This window comes from Panthera leo, chromosome C2, assembly GCF_018350215.1.
Source record: "Panthera leo isolate Ple1 chromosome C2, P.leo_Ple1_pat1.1, whole genome shotgun sequence".
In the NCBI taxonomy this organism is placed as follows: Eukaryota; Metazoa; Chordata; class Mammalia; order Carnivora; family Felidae; genus Panthera; species Panthera leo.
In genome coordinates this window covers 127551640-127573430 of record NC_056687.1, presented here as the reverse complement: position 1 = coordinate 127573430, position 21791 = coordinate 127551640, and the positions used below count along the sequence as shown (strand labels likewise).

General features: G+C 45.7%; 1 protein-coding gene and 1 long non-coding RNA gene across 4 annotated transcripts in view; both read left to right on the top strand.

Annotated features, from left to right (window-relative positions):
- The window catches only part of EPHB1 (EPH receptor B1), a 323054-nt gene that overhangs the window by 108013 nt on the left and 193250 nt on the right, over positions 1 to 21791 (top strand). The gene's annotated exons all lie outside the window — the stretch shown is intronic.
- On the top strand, positions 122 to 20698 carry LOC122229708. Its single transcript, XR_006207108.1, has 3 exons — positions 122 to 209; positions 1739 to 1823; positions 20474 to 20698. It is a non-coding gene; the product is annotated as an uncharacterized LOC122229708 (long non-coding RNA).

Below are 21791 nucleotides of genomic sequence, written 5' to 3'. Positions count from 1 at the left end.
AGAGGTGGGCGTCACTGACCCACCTTGTTTGTACCAAAAGCCATGAAACAGGTGACGATGACCCCATCATCTCAGGACTTTAGTAACAGATACCAGGAGGTTGAGGAAGGTGCAGAGTGTGGTCTCTCCCTGTGATGCCTGCCCAGTGACGCCCACCTTCTCACGGGATAGCGGTGAAGTCGGGGCCTGCCTGTCGGGGAGGATAGGAGGTGAGCAGATTGCGAGCACTGGGAGGCAGCAGCCTGACCCATGTATCACCCCAGAGTGCTGTGGAGCCCAGATGTCAGAGGACACATGTGGGAGAGCTGGCTGCAGATGTAGATGGACGCTCTTAGTGTGGCAGCAGGGAGGGAACGGGTGGCGGTGCCAGCCACTGGCTGAGAGTCTGTGGCTAAACTCAGGAAAGCAAAGGAGTCTTGTCCAGACCCCTGCCTCCAGCCAAGAGTGACTGCTGCTCCCCCCACTCCTAGGCCACGGACTGGAAACGACCCGGTTCTCTATCTATCGAAACACCTCAACGCCTCAACGCCTTCCCCAGTGTCTCCAGCCTCCCTTGGTAACCAGAGGCTAAAGTTACAAATGCAGCTGTTTCCTCTTGGCTATGGCTTTAGCACATTATAAACACTAGACTGTAAAACTGACTCAATTATACACCTCGCAAGAGAGCTTATTTCTGCTTAAATTCAGCTACTTTTACAAAGTCTGATGGAATAAGGTTGCTGTGGAAGTTGAAGACGGGATTCCATGTCGTAGTGGATGTACGTCTGGTGTGTGCGGGTGGGTAGGGGCACTACCTGGAGTCTGAACACTTCTTCCTACTTGGAGGTGGGGAGGGTTGTCTTCCTGGAGAGTGTGAGGAAGTCCAAAGGGCCCAGGTGTTCCTCCTTCCCACCTTTGGGGAGCTGGAGCATGGGTACCCGGCCAGGTAGCCCAGCCACCCGGATGTTCCTGACTTAAGGCTTTGACTTTTTAGAGAGTGGCTGGAAGATTTGGGAGAACTAGGACTTTTGCCACAGCATTAAGTCCTAGCGAATGCATCTGCATTGTTAGGATGGTCGGCAGGGCAGAGGGGTTATTGGGACGCGTAGCCTGGCCCAGACCCTCCCTGAGGTGTTGGCGGGGCTCTGGAGCCCAGCCTGCCTAGACTCCTGCCCAGCCTTTCTGATGATTCTGAGCACTGTTCCATGTTCTTCCAGAAGGCTGCCTTCCTTTTCTGTCCCTTACGTTGAACTACAGTCAATTTCTGTTACTATAACCAGGCATCCTCACTGATACAAGAGTGATGCTGAGTTTTGAGTCAGCCTTCCTAGGGGAAGGCTGCTTCCAGCAGAAAGACCATACCTATCGAGTGGATCAAGAAATGTCCATTCATAATTCAGTAAATAACCAAGTATATGCTGGTGGCAGGCACTGTGCGAAACACTAGGAATCATGTGCCATCACGGAGCTTAGGCCCTGGTGGAGGAGACATGCCTGTCTGGCTTCCAGATCACCATTCCACACGGGTCCCATTTGGAAGGCTGCCTGCCTGGTAGGAGGATGTGCCATGTGTCCATGAAGCAGGTGCCCAGCAGGCCTTTGTGGAGAGTCAAGTAAGGTTCTGGCATTCAGTAGTGGTAACTTGTCTAGAGACTGGCTTTCACGTAGGCACAAATCACCCACTCCTTTATGTGTTATTATAGCTATTTCATCTAGTTTTTACTTTCTTGTTTTATTTTCCTATCTTCTTAATTAATAGACCTCAAGAGGGAGAGAATTGCTGGTCATGGCCAATCATAGATTTATCCTCTATCTTTAGGAATGAAGGGACGCTAGGCTGCCAGGTATGTATGTGTTTGGGGTGTCAGGAACCCCCACAGCAGCAACGCAGGCTCCCACACAGTACACAGGCTCCAATCCTGAGTCCTCCTTTGCAAGGCCGTCCCATTTGGGCTTGGAGCCTGACTGCACCCTCCTGTGGGCTTGGCCACACTTCCCACCTTCCAGTTTCTGTGCTTTTCTTGCTTATTTCTCCATCTCTAAAGGTACTGGGCCTCTCAGTGTCCATTAGCCAGAGCCTCAGACTCCCTGGCTAGTCAGCATAGGCCCCAGTGGCCTTTGGCATGCCCCAGAGCGCAGGCACGGGTCATCGTCCAATGAAAAGGTAGCAGACATAGCAAACATCCGTAAAGTGCTGATCCAGAGATTCTTAACCTGGCTAACCTTGAGAACAACCTGGGGAGCTTTTAAACAAATACTGATGCCAGCCCCCATCCCTCCCCTGTCATTCTGACTGAATTGGCCCTTGTGGGGGTGTGGGCAGGGTATTTTTTTAACCTTTCCAGGTGATAACCATGAGCTTTCGGGGTAAAGAAGCACTGTTTAAGGTCTTTTTTTTTCTGAGATGACCCTTCAAGGAGGAACCAAGAAAAGGTTAGGGAAAGGAAGGGTCAGGTCAGAGGTAGAGCTTAAGGAAAAAGTGGTGGGCATGGCTGGTGGGGCTGAGTAAAGAATCTAGGAGTGTGGACTGGATTGTCAGCCTCTGCCCAAATATAGCCACAATCTTGCTACATCTCCACAGCGAGAGGCACATAATTGTTTCTTATTTTTTATTTTTAATGGATCTGCCCTTTGGCCATGACCCTGGAGAAAAAAGGAGGGGAGCAGACCCTTTTAGTCTCAATCCCATCACTCTATAGCCTATCCTTTCTCTGGTGGGGTGGGGGAAAATTGTCTAAGGAACAAAGTAACAAGAATCTGAGCTTAGGACAAGGCCTGGGAAGGAAGATGGAGAGAGAGTGCCTGGAACTGGGGCTACTTTCAGTGGGTAGTCCGGGAAGTCTCTGAGCTAAGGGCAGGAAAATTAAAAGCCATTTCAGGCTTCCCAAGTATCATGAATTGATGCTTGGGAAGAGCATTCCAGGCAAAGGACCCAGCAAGGACAAAGGCCCTGAGGTGGGAAGGTCTTGGCAAAGTTGAGATTGGGTCTGAGGAGTAGGTGTGGGTCAGGTGGTATGGGACTTGTAAGTTGTCCTCAACTTACTTTTCTGACGAGTAGAGATGACCTCAGTCCTCTTCAGCATCATCATACCTCATCCTGAATAGGTAGAGGTGGAGATTTGGAAATTGAAGAGCCTTCACTTTGAAGTGGTCAGGTGCCCTATCTATTATGATGTCATGGCTTGAAACTATACTGAAGAAGGGAGGCTTGGCCCACCCTGAAGTACTTTCAGCCAAAACATTCTCTGTTTTCCAGTAAAGCACAGATGTGCAAATAATTGCATGTGAAATGATGGGTACCTGTGGCTTTCACCCAAGGAGCTGGGTCAGTGGATTTGGTAGTTTCAAACATTTTTCTCATTCACCATCTGCCCATAAAACAGCCTTTGCAGAGACACAGCTTAGGGGGGAAGTGTATTCCCCCTCTGTGTGTGAAGGAAGCCACTGGGGAGTTTGGAGGAGGTGAATGGTGGACTGACTTAAGTGAAATAATAATACCACCCTGACCAGTGTGTGTGGAGAGCTGGTGGCAGTGGAATTCCGAAGGCAAGGTAGGGGTGCCTGGGTGGCTCCGTCAGCTGAACATCTGACTTCAGCTCAGGTCATGATCTCATGGTTCATGGATTCGAGCCCCGAGGTGGGCTTTGCACTGACAACGTGGGGCCTGCCTCAGATCCTCTGTCTGCCTCTCTCTCTGCCCCTCCCCTGCTCCCTCTCTATTTCTCTCTCTCTCTCATTCTCAAAAATAAATAAACATGAAAAAATAAGAAGGGAAGGCAAGGGGGCTGAGGCTGAGAGGGGCAGTGTCCCTCCCACGGTTACCCAGCACTCGAGTGACAGAATTGAGCCCCGCCAGAGCCTGGAAACCAGGTGGGCAGGCCCAGATCCAGAATCCTGAAGGGCAGTGTCCTCCCTCTAAGGGCTCAGGCTCCTCCCACTTGCCAGGAAATCAATAGTTTTACTGCCCCCACCCCTGCACCCCGCCTTCTTTCAAGATCAGAATAGGAATTTCACTCCATGCATAGCTTCCATCCCATCCATTTGATGCCTTTCCTTTAAAAATATCTCTTAGGCTTATTTCTTAGGACCCTGGCCAGGAGTATTTTCTTCCTTGAGAGATTCCCAGGCAGTTCTCCCCTCAGGCCTGGGCTTTCACCAGCGAATGACTCCCTTCCCTTCTCTCTAAGCAGCGGATGAAGGCCTCGAGCTTGAGGGGGAGGAGGAGGCAGAATTGGCAGACTTCTTCCTCAGGCACGCTGGGAAAGATTGTTTAAATTTAGGCCTTACCCTCCCAGAATGAAAATAAGTTATTTTTATGTGAGTAAGTGTTAGTTATTGAATTAAATATAAGTACGGGGCACTTCTCCTAATTTATAGCTCCGGTCTGGGAGCTGAGGCGGTCTGCGTCATCCGGGCACCCTCCTCCACGGGCCACACTGGCTTCTCGGCTTCTCCCACCCTCTGTGCTCATCTGTCTTGGTTGTCTCTCCCAACTTTGTCAAATGTAACGTGAAAGAAAGGGAAATTAAAAGAAAACAAAAGAGAGATTTTCCAAGAGGGGAAATCAGATTTATCCTGAGGTAATTAAATGTGTAGGAAACTGAGAACAAAGGATTGCAAATAGTGTTGTGTGTGTGCGCGTGTGTGTGAGTGAGAGAGAAAATAAATCATTATTTCCCAGGCAGCCAGAGCCCTCTGATGAATCTTAAATTCAGGTGCCTTTGAGGTGGAATTGGCAGAGGAAGCCAAACGTGGGCTTTGTGTGGCTGCAGCTGAGTGCTCAGGTGTCCTGGGCAGCTGCACACACCGTTGTCAGCTTCCCGTGGCTCCCCACAGCCCCTCGGCATGTCCCAGGAGGGTGGGGGGGGGGGGTCACTGAGGGAGCCCCTCCCTGCCATGGCTGGGAGAAGCACCATTCACCCCCTTTATATGTGGCCTTCTGCTCCCACCTCCCTGCAGAACTGGCCGGCCCTGTCTGTGCACAGGGCCCTTGTCCCTGGACTTTTCTTTTGTTTTTCTCATCCACTAGAGGCTGAATACATTGGGGTCAAGGACGGTATCCTTTATTGTGCATTCCTAAGTGTCTACTGCAGGGTCTGGCCTACTGTGGTCACTTAGTATGTGTTTGTTGAAGGAGTAAGTGAATGAATGAATGGGCCTAGGGAGTAAGTGAATGAATGAATGAATGAATGAATGAATGAATGAATGGACCTAGGAGGGACCCTCATTCATTCAAACGCATTAAGGTCATCTCACTGCCATATTTGACACATACATCACCTGTGACTAGGCTGTGAGGTGGGGTGTGACGAGAGCTCTGGGAAGGACAAGGTGGGGGGGAGGAGCAGGGAGGTAGAAGGTGGTGCTTAAACTGGGTCTTGACAAATGTCCAGTTTTTGTGAGGTCCCCATCAAGCAAGCAGCAGTCACCCCATCCTCCCCACACTCTGCCCAACTTAGACCAGTGAAGGCATAGTTCTTCCGAAAGACAGTGCTCGTGAGTGGCCAGCAAGGCTTTCAAAAGCTGTGATGGGCATGCTGAGCAAGGACCAACCTCCTCGGGAAGCTTTCTGGAGCCAGTCTCCACAGCCCATCTTCCTATCTGCCAGCCCCTGGGCTTTTGCTGATACTGTTAGTTCCTTCTGTAATAGCCTTCCTCCCCTTCTTCACTGACCAGCTCAGATGTCACCTTCCTCCCCTTGGCAGATTCTTGAAAGCTTTGTTTATTATGCCATGGCCACTTTCCAGCCTGTCGTGCTGCTCCTGATCTACCTTTTCTCATGACCCACCCATCCATAAGTGGCACAGGACATGGCCACATCCCACTCAGCTAGCCTAGGAGCTGCTGAATAAATGCAGGGCTTATTTCCTTTACAGACCAATGTCCTAATGCTTTTTGAGTGACAGTGGGGGACAGGGATTTTACATGGCCTTTGCATGATGATCTCACTTTCTTCCTCAGTGCTGGATAGGAGTTGGTCTTGCCAGCTGATGGGGACTGAAGGATAGAAATTCGTGGGGCGCCTGGGTGGCTCGGTCGGTTGAGCGTCTGACTTCGGCTCAGGTCACGATCTCACGGTCCGTGAGTTCGAGCCCCGCGTCGGGCTCTGGGTGGACCGCTCAGAGCCTGGAGCCTGCTTCCGATTCTGTGTCTCCCTCTCTCTCTGCCCCTCCCTTGTTCATGCTCTGTTTCTCTCTGTCTCAAAATAAATAAACGTTAAAAAAAATTAAAAAAAAAAAAAAAAGAAATTCGGGGTTGAGGCTGTGCCTTGGAAAGGTTGAGGCAGAGGGGGCCACAGGGTAAGCGGCAGCCTTGGGTAGGTCAGTCCGAGAACCTGTGCGTTCGGAGTGATCTTGCCCTTCTACCGAGGCTTAACCATCACAGGCTGCCCAGCCGAGCTCTGCTTGCAGTGCTTTGAAATACCTGGAGGGCTCCATATTGGGGTCTCCATGCCCCAATCTTTGCCCCCAGGAGAGGTGGGGGCTGCCCACCAGAAGCAGGCTTGGCTACTTGGGGATTCCTCCCCACCTCTTTCCAGAGGCCTGAAATTCCACCATTGAGACCTTGTTATTATTTTATTGTGATAAAATACACACAACCTAAAACTTCACTGCTTAACCACTTTTTAAAATTAAAAAAAAAAATTATTTATTTATTTATTTAGAGAGAGAGAGAGCAGGGGAGCAGCAGCAGCAGGGAGAGAGAGAGGGAGAGAGGGAGAGAGAGAGAGAGAGAGAGAGAGAGAATCCTAAACAGGCTCCACACTCAGCCTGAAGCCCGACGTGGGGCTCGATCTCACAACTGTGAGATCATGACCCGAGCCGAAATCAACAGTCAATGCTTAATTGACTGAGCCACCCAGGTGGCCCTCTTGCTTAACTATTTTTAAGCGCACAGTTCAGTGGTACGAAGTGCATTCTCACCTCTGTGCCTGTCAGCACCTTCCATCTCCAGAACTCTTTTCATCTTGCAAAATTGAAACTCTGTCCCCATGAGACACTGACTCCTCTTGACCCCCTAGCCCCAGCCCTTGGCAACCATCATTCTATTTTTGCCTCCCCACTTACCCCACCCTCCACCCTCTGGTAACTACCATTCTACTCTCTGTCACTGTGACTTTGCTGTGTATGTGTGTATATGGATGTGTGTGTTTATACACACACATATATATTCATTCTACGTGTAAGTGAAATATTGTCTCTCTACATCTGGTTTATTTCACTGAGCATAATGTTCTCCAGGTTCATTCATCCATGTTATCACCAGCAGCAGGATTTCCAGCCTTTTTAAAGACTGTATGGTATTCCATTATATTATGTTATATCACAGTATGTACAGTGGAATATATATTCCATTATAATAAATATATATCTCACATTTTCTTTAATCATGAAACATTCTTTTCACTGGATTCTAAATGTTCTTTAGTCTTCAATGTGATCCATGTTAGAACAAATACGACTTTGAGGTACCTGGGTGGCTCAGCCAGTTGAGCATCTGACTTTGGCTCACGTCATGATCTCAGGGTTCATGAGTTTGAGCCCCTCATCGGGCTCTGTGCTGACAGCTCAGAGGCTGGAGCCTGCTTCAGATTCTGTGTCTCCCTCTCTCTCTGCCCCTCCCCCGCTCATGCATGCTCTCTCTCTCTCTCTTTCTCTCTCTCACTCTCTTTCTCTCAAAAAATAAATAAACATTAAAAATTTTTTTTAAATAAAGAACAAATACCACTTTGGACTAAAAGACCTTCACGCTTATCAGTGATATCAATAATAGCTTTATTATTCTTTGTGAGACTCAGCCCTACAGAGATAAGAAGCCTAGATAAATTAGAGCAAATGAATGGGGGCCCTTAGTCAGTGCTATGGTCTGAATATTCATGTCCCCCCAAAATTCATATATTGAAGCCCTAACCTCTAAGGTGATGGCATTAGGAGGTAAGGCCTTTGGGAGGTGATTAGTCATGAATGTGGAACCCTCACAAATGGGATTAGTGTCCTTCTAAAAGAGGCCCCAGAGAGCTCTCTCCTCACTTCAGCCATGTGAGGACATAGTGAAAAGTCTGCAGGCCCGAAGAGGCCCTCACCTGACCATGCCGGGACTGTGATCTCAGACTGCCAGCCTCCTAAACTGTGAGAGACAAATTTCTATTGTTTGTAAACCACCCATTCTGTGGTGTTGTGTTATAGCAGATCACGCGGACTAACACAGTCAGCTTGGTCAGAAGGTGGGTCTGCCTCCAGAGGTTGGCTGGGCCTTTACGGCTGCCCCTCTACAGTACTCTGGGGCAAGGGAAGGTGGGGAGGGGTGTGTGCAAAGCAGATACCAGCTTTTAAAGGAATTGCATTGCAGTTATTCCTCTTCTGGCCAAAGACTTATCTGCAGATGAATATTCCAGAAAATATGCCCATCGTAGAAAACAAGGACTCTGCAGGAAATATAAAGAAAAACTGACCATCACCCAGAATGCCACCACCTAGTGATCTTTTCTGCAAGCCCTTTCCTGTATTTCATGTTAGCATTGTGTGTATATGGGATCATATTGTAAGCAATTTTATATCCTTCATCCATTGAACATTACATTGTGATCATTTTCCCTGTCATTAAATTTATTTGAAAACATCATTTTTAATGGCTGCATAATATTCAGCCTTGTGGCTGATCCATAATTTATTTAACAATTTCTCCCTTTTTGAGCACTGATGTTCATTCTAATTTGTGGATATTATAAATATCCACAAATAATGCTGTGAACATCCTCATGCATAAATCCTTGGGTATTTTGTGCTTATTTCTTGAGGACGGATTCCTAGATGCAGAAAAAAGGGGATGTGTATCTGGTCGTAGATCTGGATGCTTATTCCCAAGCTGCTTTCCAGCATGGTCTCCAGGTGAAAGCTTTGCCACAGTAGAAAAGAATGTCCTTGTTCTAGTACCTTCTTGTGTATTGAGCATTTCTTCCTTCCTTCCTTCCTTCCTTCCTTCCTTCCTTCCTTCCTTCCTTCTTCCTTCATTCCTTCCTTCCTTCCTCCATCCCTCCCTCCCTCCCTTCCTCCCTCCCTCCCTCCCTTCCTCCCTCCCTTCCTTCCTTACTTCCTCCCACCCTCCCTTCTCTTGCTTTGCTTTGCTTTGCTTTGCTTTCTTTTCCTTTCCTTTCCTTTCCTTTCCTTTCCTTTCCTTTCCTTTCCTTTCCTTTCCTTTCCTTTCCTTTCCTTTCCTTTCGACAAGAGCACTTTATTTAGTTATTTCTTTAATTTGTTTGTTTATTTATTGAGAGAAAGAGAGAGAGAGAGAGCGCGCACATGTGCACATGAGCTGGGGACAGGGGAAGGGGGCAGAAGGAGAGAGAGAATCTCAAGCAGGCTCCACACTTAGCACAGAGCCCAACCTGGGGCTCTATCTCATGACCCTAGGATCACAGCCTGAGCTGAAATCAAGATTCGGATGCTCTACTGACTGAGCCCCCCAGGCATCCCAAGCATTACTGTTTCTTGAATCACTGCTAAGGTGATAGAATAATCACTGTTCATTAGCCTCTTAGTCATTTATTGTCCCTTCATTGTCTGCCCAGTTTTCTAATAGGGTGTCATCATTTTACTTACTATTTTTAAGTGTTCCTTATATAACAAGATTATTAATATTTTCCTGAGTATGTTACAAATATTTCTCCCAGTGGTTATTTGCCATTAAATTTTTTATAACAGCTTTATCGGGATATAACTCATACAATTCACCCCATTAAAGTGTACAATTCAGTGGTTTTTAGAATATTCATAGAGGTGTGCAGCCATCACCACTATCAATTTTGGAACATTTTCATCATCCTAAAACGAAACCTCATACCCATCAGCAGTCACTCCCCATTTCACCTCAACTCCCCCTTCCCCCAGCCCCTGGTAACCACTAATGTACTTTCTGTCTCTATGGATTTGCTTATTCTGGACATTTCATATAAATGGAATCATACAATATATGGTGTTCTGTAGCTGGCTTCTTTCATTTAGCAGAATGTTTTCAAGGTTGAGCAGGGTCTTAGCATCTCCATCCGCCGTTCAATTTTGCTTATGATTTTTAATAGTAGAAGTTTAAAATTTTTATGTACTAAATATTTTGAGCTTGCCTTTCATGATCTGCCCCCTCTCTCCTCAGGGCTTTTATGCTTAGAATGTCCTTCAGTTAAATTTACAACTATATTTTCTGCTAGTTTTTTTTTTAATGCTTCATTAAAACATTAGAATAATTAAATCTCAAAGTAATATATGGATATAGTCCTTTTTTAAATGGCTTTCGTTTTTATATCAACTCTGCAATCCACCTGGTGTGTATTTTAGTAAATAGTAATAGGGTGAGAGTCTAATTTAATTTTTTTTCCAATAGCCAATTGTCCCAGTGCATTTCTACCCCATTTACTTAGACTGCTTCCTTTGTAATTTATTAAGTTCCTAAATGTACTTGGGTCTATTTCAAGACTCTTCTGTTGCAGTGCTCTGTTTATCGATGATTGCACTGGTGCTGCACATTTTAACAGTTGTAAAAAGCAGGGGACAGTCTGGTTATTAGACAAGTTACCTCCCTTTAGTCTTCTTTTTATACTTTCTTAATTCCTTTACCCTACTCATCTTAGCAGAAGATCTTAGGTTTTTGTTTCTTCAAAATCCCTTCTCTTCTCTCTTTTTTTAAGAATTTTTTTATTTTTGAGAGAGACAGAGACAGCATGAGCAGGGGAGGGGAAGAGAGAGAGGGAGAGGGAGAGAGAGAGAGAATCCCAAGCAGGCTCCCACTGTCAGTGCAGAGCCTGATGCAGGGCTCAAACTCACAAAACCATGAGATCATGACCTGAGCGGAAACCAAGAGTCAGACACTTAACTGACTGAGCCACCCAGGTGCTCCTCTTCTCTTCTTTTTAACAGTGCTTCTCCCCTTCCCCAAACCAAACAGCCGCCCATGATTTCATTGCTTATGTTGTAAAGTTATATATTATTTTGGGAATTAATTACATTCAGTTTTCCATCCAGGAACACATTCCCATTTTGTCAAATCTTATTTTATATATTTTAGTAATGTTTTTAATTTTCTTCATTTTGGTGCCACAACTTAGGGCTATTCTTATGTCTTTGATTGCTTTTGATATTTTTTATAGCTGTTGTGAGCAGATTTTTAGAAGTAGCTATTTCTAGTGTTAAAGAAGGGTGCTTGTTTGTTTGTTTTGCCTTTGTAATGGTCTACATTCCTGAACCCTCTTTCTAATTATAAGATATTTTCCAGTTGTTTCCTTTGCAATTTCTGTGTCTGATCATACTGTTTGAAATAATGATTATTTCTTCCTTTCTAATAGTTATATCTCTAATTCCTGTTTCATTTCTTATTGCCTTGGTCTGATCTTCTAGAAAAGTGTAAAGCATTAGTGGAAGGGAAAGAGCTCATTTTCTCTCTAATTTTAACAGAACTGACTTTAGTTGTTTCATTAAGAATAGTGTAAGTTCAAAGTAGGAAACTAGGAAGAAAATAATGTGTATTTACTTGAAAGAATAGTAAAGAAGAATATATTCAGTATGTTTTGAGGTAAGCATATGGTTTTCCTTATTGCTCAATTGACACAAGGTTTTGGTTACTGTTAGCAAAAATGATAAAAACTGTATTTTCAGTTTTGAGAGTAAATCTTAGTTGGCCATGGTGAATGATGTATTTGGTATATGATGCTTTTATTTAGATGCTCACATCTGTATCTGTACATTTTTATTTTGTTTTTTTTTAATTAGTTATATTGGCACATTTTGGTATAAGGTTTTACTAGCTTCATAAAACAGACTATAGTTATATATATATGTATTTTAATATCTAATATTAACTAATATATAATATTAATTACAATATATAATAATATATAATGTTAAACATGGAGCTACCTGTTTGTTAAATGTTTAAAAGAACCCCCTATAAAAGTATTTAGTCTTGGAATCTTTTCCAGATATAAGCTTTGGTAGTTTTCTTATTCTACCCTCACAACTGATTTCTTAAGGTTTTTGTTTTATCCTGTGTCAAACTCTGGTAATTTACATTTTCCAGAAAAGCCATCCAATTTGTCGAGATTTTTCAATTCATTAGCAAGTGCTGTACGGAGAGATTTTTTTGGACTAGAAGGAACCACTGTCTGTGGTTGTGTCCCCTTTCCTATTATGATATTTATTTTCTCTCTTTCTCATTACTTACAATAATAATACAGAGAACTTTACATGTAAATGGGTTTTATCACTCATCTCAAGCCACACCATTCTTGAGTTCTTCATTTTGATTCATCACTCAGTCAGGTGGAGTATGTTTTCAAGTAGTATTTTCTCTTCTAAATGATACATGTTATAATTTTAGAGTTCATACATATCTTGAAATGCCTTCATGGCTCCACATTTAGACCATGGATTATCGTATTGGTTGAATGTAAAATTTCTAGCCACAGCCATTTTTTGCAAAACTCAGTGGATATTGTTGTCTAATGTCTTCTGTTCTTTGTGATGTTGCAGAGATGGTCAGAGGCAAGTCCTCCAGTGGTTATCTCATTTTTTGTTTTGCTTTTTTTCCCTGCATGAATACTTGTAGAATTTTAAAAGCTCTTTTAGATAACATTATTAGGGCCTTGAAACCTAATGTATTAAGGTGTATGAAACGCGTCTGTCTGTGTGTGTATATTTGTGTGAGACAGAGAGACGGAGAGAGAGAGAGAGAGAGAGAGAGAGAGAGAGATTGATTGATTGATTCAGTATGATGGGGAAACAGACGTTCTTAATGCCTTCAAGTATATCTCCTGCACAGTACAGCGGTTTTTCTCATCCTTGGCACAGAGCCATTCTGTGCATCGTACAATGTTCAGTGGCATCTTTGGTTCTCTACCCATTATATGCCAGGAGAACCCCTCCCTTGAAGTCATGATTGCTCCAGACGTCCCCAGAAATTATGAAATGTTTCCTAGGGAGCAAGATGGACCCCTGTGGAGAATCTCTGTCACAGAGTGTGGCGTGAACTTGTGTTCTAAATTCTAATGCGGGAACTGAACATCCTGCCTATCTTATTTCAGTTGGGCTCTAGTTCAAGCAAAAAAAAAAAGAAAAAAAGCATGTGTCTCAGTTTGTGTTTTTCACTTCCACTCCCATGGCTTTACAATTAGTGGAAATCCCGGAGGGTTTAACACTGTATCAAATTGTAGTTAATGTAGTGGCATTTGAGTTTTTACTTGCCTAGTTTTGACTGGTCTTTAGTGGGAACCTGGGAGAAACTGTCAGGCATTGCTGGCCAGCCACTGTTTAAGACCATTTGCTGTGGATTTTCTTACTCTGTGCATTTTTATACTCAAACTCTTTAAAATTTTTTTTTGTTTCTTAGGGGAATTGGTCTTAATATATATGCTGGTGTTTCGGGTGAATATATCACTGGTTCAGATGGTAATTTGGGATGCCCAGTGAAGTAGTTTCTTCTGGGCCACATTGAAAAATGGTCCCTCTGTGACCTTAAATACGTGGTCAGCTCCTCAAGACCTGACGACACTTTTCTCAGGCCACAAACGCTAATGACGACTGAGCTGAGCTATCAGCTTACAGTCTACACCGAGTCAATTCTGAAACCAGGCAATGATGAAAATCCCCTCTAAATGCAAAGAAGTGTGAGACGCAGTCAAGGCATGGTGTGAAAACAGTTTGGCTGCGTACCCTTTGCCCAACTTCATCTCGAGAGACTCGGGAGAAAAAAATACAGAAACACCTCCTTTCCAGTTTTGTTTATTTTCACGTCACAAACTGTGCGGTGGGATGAAAACAGGGCCCTAGTGTGGCTCTGGTTGTGAAATGTGATTTTACTTCTTCTATTTTTAATCCCAGAATGGGAAAGTTCCAAATTATCTGCTAAAGCCACCTTTTTTGAAACCTTTCAACAGCATGGTTTAGAAACAACAATTGATGTGACCAGAATTTAGGAGGGATGTCCAAACCCCAGTCGGAGTGGAACATGTGTTTGGGGTTCCTTTTGCATTTGGCCTCCCTCTGACCCACCCCAGGGGGTACACCAGCACCTTCTTTTCCAGGTTGTTGTAGGCCCACTTGGGGGAGCGGCAGCTTTTCATTTTTTAAATTAATTTTAGTTTTTATCAAAGTAATGGATTTAGAAACCCAATGTGTACCAAAATGAGAGAACATTAGCCTCCTGCCCGCATCCCCCACCCCATCCTGTTCCCTGACACTTGGATTTGTTTCTTGTATTTACTTCCACGTTTGGAATTACGTGCTTATAATGCTACTTGTTGATACCAATTTAGACCTTATCTTTTGACTTACTTGAGAATTTAGCTCTCTGTTTTGCCCTTCTCCATAGTTTTCCTCTTCTTTTGTTTTACTAATACATCTCTCTTGCTGTGTTGCCTGTCTATAATGTTTTGGTTTTACGTATATGAATTTGGGATGTAATATATGCACAAGATAAAATTTATCTCTACTTATTTTGTTAATCTCTATAGATGCAATCCACGTCATGCTCATATTATTATATTTATGCAACTATCTTTCAGTGCTGAGCTCAGTAGAGTAGTATATGGTTACTTTCTCATATACTTTTGATAAATTTTGGGATTAATGGTTTCCTAATTTTTTCGTTTATCGAGTTTTCTGCGTACTCGGAGGGTCCCCCCCACCCCCCAGATCTGGCCAAATCTGGCCAATTATAAGCAAGATTATATCCCAAATTCTCAGAAGATTCCCACCTCCTTCCTGCAAATGGGTCTGTTTACGTCCTGCTCACTCTCTGGTCCTACTGCACAGTTAGCATGTTAGGACTTTTCTGTTCTACTTTGGTGCATTGCCGATGTGATGCGTATCCGTGCTGTGTTATTTATATGCTTATTTGTTGGGATAGTGGCATCTGTGCCTGGACGCCTCACCTCCACTCTCTGAGGACTGTGCCTCTGGGGGTCCCAGTGACCAAGCTGCTCATGTGCCCCGTTAGAGGCATGGACATCGTGTCCCTTGTCCAAAGTCACCGTTCACTCCTCCCTCCAAAATGCATACAGACCTTTGAGACCTTCCCGGTGCTTTGTGAGGAGCTCACACCTTTCTGTTGCTTATTGTCATTTAGTGTGGTTCCAGGAAGTAGCCAAGAGAAATGTGTGTTTGAGTCAGAGATTTGAACACAGATGGCTTTGGTGGCAGAAATCCCTGTGTCTGAAGACTGTAACACCATAGGGAAGAGGAACCTGAGGCCATGGCCAAGAAGGAATAAGAGTCTCCAGGCTCCCAGAAGGATTCATTTTGTGTTGGGATAGTGTGTTGCAGGAGATTCCTGTCCTGCAACGTGACAATCAGGGTAGAACCTGGAATGGTTTATTTCAGGTTTGGCTTAATGGCAGAGAGATAGACTCAGAGAACCCAAGACCAAAGCTCACCTTGAAGACAGGGCAGCAGTGTCTCCTGGGGAAGGTCAGCTCCCCCTGGGACCTTCCATCATTACAGCCACTAGAGTCCCCAGAATCAATTGTCACCCCAGTCCTGTAGGAAACACACAGGACAGCTGTTCTCTTTGCTGTGTTGATTCACTAGGCCTCAACCCTCCGGGCTACAGAGTGGGGACATTGTCGTCAGCCTTCTGGAGAATGTGCCTGTGAAAAACACAATATACATGAGGGTCTGGAGGCTCCACGAAAGCCTATGGTCATGACTGAGAACTAACTTTGGCCAGGCCTGGCACTGAGGATTCACACACGTAAATCCTCGTCCACAGCAGATTTTAATATCTTCCTAGGACGATGAGAAATAGCTCAAGCCAGGGTAATATCCCTTAAAAAGGAGAAACTGCTGCTTCTGAATAAATTGTTTGCAAATAGGCTGAGAGAGAGAATCAGGAAATGAAGACTAATAAATCACTAGACCTTTCCTGTTGCATCAAGAAGGTTCCATCTGATTCCCGTGTGCTCCAGCCTTGGCCCTGGAGCACTCAATAACGTGTGTGTCACAGATTCAGAGAATTTAGTTGCTGGAAGGGGCCTGAAAGGTTCTAGCAAAATGCATCTCTTTGTAGATCCTGCCGCAGAGGAGCCATTGTGCGGCACACTCTCCCTCACACCATTAGTGTCAAACCTTCGTCAATATTTAAACATTCATTATTCAGAATTTCATTTCTCTGCTCCTCTTCTTTTTTTTTTCCCTTACTTGGAAAAGGGAAGAAAAACAAGGTTAGCAACTGTATGTTGTATTTCTGCAGGAAAGAAATGAGCCACTTCAAAGCTGAGCTGATTTACTGGATAAATATATATTTAAGCTTTTGGGGACTTTAAATGTATATGATTTACCAGAGAAATAGGGGGCATCCTTCAGAATCCACTATGCAAAGATATATTGACACAATTTCATCTGTATGGTTTTGTCTCTGATAAATCAGCCTGCCTCCTTCAGACCTTCATGGTCCACTGGAGATAAAATATGCATCACCCTTTTGGGGAGGGCAAGGGGCAGGCAGGCCAGGTCTGTGGGGAAACACCTCACAGGGAGGCTCCTGTAGGGCACAAAAGGCCCGGCCTGGGAATCCTGTGCGAGGCTGCAGGCTCCTGACTACTCATCTATTGCCGGGTTCAGGAGGCTGTGAGAGGCAACTGCTGTCTGCCTAGGGGAGCTCTGGAAGCTGAAACCCCATACAAGAAACTGGGGAGGCAGACTGTGGTGGAATGATAGGTTTAGTGCCTAGACAAGGCTCAGCTCCAGGCTGCAGCCAAGAGACCCTGGTCAGGTCTTGCAATGTGGTTTTGCCTAGGGAGGCCCGGCATGTGAGCTCAGGTGACCCTGTCAGGGCAGCTCTTGTGGTTTTTGGTAGCAGTGCTTTCTAAGGTTGCTAGAGTGGGGCTTGAGAATACGTAAGCAGATGGGGGACCTGGGCCCTAGAGCTGGCTTATAAATGTAATGTTTCATCACAAGGGTGACCTTTGAAACCTCTCCTGCAGGGGCTCCTGCGGGATGGGCCCTGCTTGTAGGACCTGAGTAGGACTTACGACCAGAAAGAAGGAGGACAGCTGATGGAGAGACTGCCGATGAAGCTGAAGAAGGACAGGGTCTGAATATCGGAGGCCGAGATGGAGGCCCAGTGCTCACGGGCCTTCCGTGGGATCTTCCCATGGGCACACCCACTTCCTGCTGAGAGCTCACAGGCATTTCCATGCCAGCTGTGGACTTGTTTCCTCTATGGCCACATTCTGAGCTCATTCTTTTAACCCCAATGGGGATTGGAGCCACATGGCCTGAGCCCTAGGGTTTGTGCTCATAGGGTGGGGATGGGTTGTGCCAAACATCCCCTCTACGCTCCTCTTCCCTCCCATACCTATCTCTCCTTGGGGAGGCTGCAGAAAAGCCTGTAGTCACCCTTGTGAGGGGTCTGTGGTTTCTCTTAGGCTTAAAGCTTTGTCTCCTGCCCCTTTCCACAGAGAGGGACTGGCTTATTGCCCATGGAGTTGGGTAGTACTGCTTAGTTCCATGGAAAGGAGTGCTAGAACTACATGGGAAAAAAGAAAAGTCTTTTATTCTAAGCCAGTATTTACAATAATTATATGCAATGGTAAGTGGAACTGAGAAAGCAAATTACCTTCAATTAGGGGATCTTTTATTCTTAAAGTAGATTCTAGGGAGCACATCCTTGGGTATTTCAAGAAGGTGGTTGAAATCCAGCAAGTTCTGCATTTGAGTCTTCCACTCAGGACTGTCCTGCTAACCCCCACATCTGCTCTCATACCCGTCACATGGGTCTGGGTCCTGTTGCTGGGAAAAGCTAGGCCAGCTGGAGACCTGGTATCCGTTGGCCTTGAGGTTCTATCACAGCATCTCTTACATCCACAGACATCCTTTCATGATGCATGAGTCATAGACCATTGTAAAGCGTACTTGCTTGTGGCAAGGGTCAGATGACTGGCCCACATGGAGGCCTGTTGGTAACATGCCAGCACTCTGGTGTAACACAGAGAACAGAGAATTCATCCCTAGGGAGATGGGCACGTGGGACTTTTCAAAGTATCTGGTCTGGCCAGGTCCACAGGTTTGAGGAAAGGAGGGGCATGGGTGCATGGAAATCCCATTTGGAGCTAACATTTATTTATCTCTCCATCCACCCTCCCTCCATCCACCATCTCCACCCATTCACTGATCTCACATCCATCCATTGAGCACCCTCCAGTGGCTACCAGGCTCTGGGCTAAATGCTGAGAAGCTATTCCTGACCGCCGCCAGCAGCATACAGTTGGGTGGGGGAGGGCAGACCAAGCTGTTTGCATGAATCATATGGTGAAGCTGATGAAGCACTGTCTCTGGAGGATCAGAGCCTCAGGCCCATATTATACTTAAAGGGGGTGGAGGGTGGGTAGTGCCAAGGAAGCCTGGGGATAGTTCGACCCAGCTGCTAGGGCTTGCTTGACTTAGATGGGCTGGGAATTAATTAAGGAAGTGGTGGAATTTGCCCACCTGTCCACACTGGCTAGGATGGAGTTGGGGGACAGGCTCGATGGCCTGTAAGGTCAGGAGCTCCTTGTGGCTTTCCTATTCTGGGCCATGCCTACCGTGTGAATACCCTGCAGTGTGCAGATTGTGTCCTGATATTGGGAGAGATGTGTCCCCTACAGGCTTGAACATCTTGGGTGCAGCTATTTTTGTCTAATATTAGTCCCTCCTCCTTAGACCTGTAGAGGGTCCTTCTAACTCAGTCACCATGACAGTGTAACTGGTAGGCATCCTGGTCCTTGCCTTCCCCTGAAGGTATGTCTGAACTTGGGATAGGTGCCTTAGCCTCTCTGGTCAGTGGGGACATTGTGCCTATTTAGGAAACTTCTAGAATAACAGGTTGTGCTGATGACAGGCAGCCAGTTCAGGAAACCCAAATTGGACCCCACAGTTGGGATCTGGAGGAGGGTATAGCAATGGACTGAGGTGGCTGGGATCTAGAGCTACAGAGGTTTACAAACGTGGGCATCAGGGCTTGACGAGCCATTGCAGTGTAGCCATAAACATAACCTCCTGCTCCCCTGATTGGTTCAGGCAGTGAAACACCAGGTGAAATGAGCAGGACTAGAGCTCTGGGATGGTAACTGGACTTGCAGAAGATGAATGGGTTGTTATTCTGTGATCAGACAGTCTGAAGGCATGGGGCTGCATCCTGACCTGGGATACCAGCAACCTCACACCAGGCCCTTTAATGAGAGAATTAGCACATTACCAAGGAGGTGGAGTAACTGCTCAGGCCTGGAAGCAAAGTAGAGGATTTTCAGTGCAGTGAGCCATTCTGAAACTCAGTCTCCTTACCCTAGATGCACACTAAAGATGAAAAGTTCACTGTTTCAAATCTCCATGAGATGGGGTGAGTAGGGAGATGAGACTCTGGCCTCTGGGAGGATTTGATAGAATCCTTCATAGTCTTTGCCTCAAAAACCAGAGAGGGTTCAGACCCTCCAGGTGATGTCCTTTAAGGATAAATATGCAGAGCAACACTCATTAGTATGTAAGGGAGAAAGTGACTGGTTTTGCATGAATTTGGCTTTCAGAGGTCATTGGCACTAGTTCCCAATGTCAAAATGTTGGAAAGGATTTAGAAAGCATGTAGACTAAGTCCATTTTACATAAGGGGAGACTGAGGTTCAGAGCATTTAAGTGACTTGCCAGGAAGAGCGTTTGTGTCTATCCATTCCTCAGCCCTTCTCAGCACTGACTTCTTTAGAGTGGGTATTTTGCACTCCTTACTTGAAAAGTAGAATGCACAGCTACAGTTTTGCACAGTATCTCATCTTCACTGAGGACAACAGTCTCGTTACTGAGTAAGCCAAGAGGTGCAAGGTTGATATGTGGATTTTATGTATTTTGGAAGTTTCATGATGTCTGTGTGGAGCGTTGCATAAATGGTGGATTTCATCAGGCCACATTTGCTCTGCTCCCTTAGCCTTTGACTGGTTGGATGGCTTAACGCAGAAAAGTTACAAGAATTCTGTAGTTAGTGTTAGAATACTTTTCTGGTGTGCCCCTTATCAGACCCCACCCTTTATTCTCATCATCGTTGTCTACACTCATTAGATCCCCCAGTCTAAGAGCCCCTGGAGCATCTGGTCCTATTCACAGAGCTCTGGTGTGTCCCCTTTGTGCACAACAGATGTGAGGGGCTGTTGGCCATTTGTAGCTCCAGTGGGGTAGCTTTGCCAGGCCCTGGCTTATGTACCATCTATGGGTTTACTTGCCACCTGTGGTGGAATAGGACAGCAAATCCCTAGATACTTGTCCCATGCAGAGATGGGACCCATTTATACCCCCCTGCCCCCTTGAATCTGGGCTGGCCTGTGGCTACTTTGACCAACAGAGTGTAGCAAAAGCAACACTTCGCCACTTCCAGACCTTGCCCCTTAAGAGCGTGTGTTGCTTCTTTCTTGGTCTCTTGGTGCCCTGAGCCACCATATAACAGTCTAATTACCCTGCTAGAGAGAGTACATGGGGCAGTCTTGATATTGCAGGCCGAGGGAGATGGGCGCAGCCAAGTGCAGCCTGCCAGCCGGCCCCACCAGGTTGCCAGCAGGTGAGTGAAGCCATCCCAGAGCCTCCAGCCCAGTCCAGCCACCAAGTGACTACCACTGAGGGACACTGCTCAAGAATCTTGGAGCTCAAGAATTACCCCACCAATTTCTGTCTGAATTCCTCACCCACAAAAACTTTACATGTAATAAAAGTATGAGCTTAGAGTCTGACTTTCTGGGTTTGAATCCCAGCGCTGCCACTTTCTGAATGTGTGACCTCAGGCAAATACCAATCCTCTCTGGATGTTGGTTCCAACACCTATAAAACGGGCAACAGTACTTTTCAGAGTTGTGAAGCATTCACCATGGTAAGGTATAAAGGGCCTGGCATATAGTAGATGTACAATAAATCCAAGCTGTTCTTTCACCTTTTTTCATTAAGCCAGAATTCCATCAGGCGGGGTACCTTGGGAATGGCTCCCCACAGGCACTGTGATGTTCTGAGAGCCACCTGGCTTGTCCTTTTGGGGACCTGCAGTGTTAGAAGGGAAAGACCACCCAAAGACACTGAGTCTTGGGTCTGGGGATATTTGGTTAGCTGGAGGCCCACGTTCCAACGTGCAAAGAACACAGGAACCACACAAGGTTTATAGATGAGGCACATTTGCATCCATGGGCATGCCCATGTGCCCATGTACACACGTGTGTGTGTGTGTGTGTCTCAAAGGAGGGAAGGGGAAGGAGGATGAGGGTATTCAGTTCAGTGAATGTGGCTGTAAGGAGGGCTGGAGCAGGAACCGTGAAGTCTCAGGGAACCCTGTCAGAGCCCAGGCAGGTCACTGCACTGCCCAGCCTCAAAGTAATGCCCGGAAAGCTTTTTCTAAACTGTAAGGCACTCTATGAGTGCAAGGCATTATTCTTTATAGCTTGACAAGGAGGAGGAGGAGATAGGGGAAGTGGACGAGGAGAAATCCGCCTGAATCCTCCTGATAACAATTTTACATCTATAATTCCTTCCCCTTCTTACAGCATTGGAATTTTATGGGGATTAGTGAGCATCCAGTGTGGAAGGCCTGGAGCCCCTTAGGAAAGGCTCAGCCTGGACTTTATTTAATGAATCCCCTCAGAGGGGATTTTCTTTTGTGTCAAAATATTCCCTGCTGGTAGGGGATGTCTTCCACTGCCTAGGGCCCCTTCCCTGGGTTTCTGTAAACCAGGAGGGGAAGGATGTATCCACTCTGCAACATGTCGTGGTGGGCATGTTGGTTGAATTACTTAAAATTATGGAGCCGCAGTTAGTTTCCTTCCTTCTCGTCTC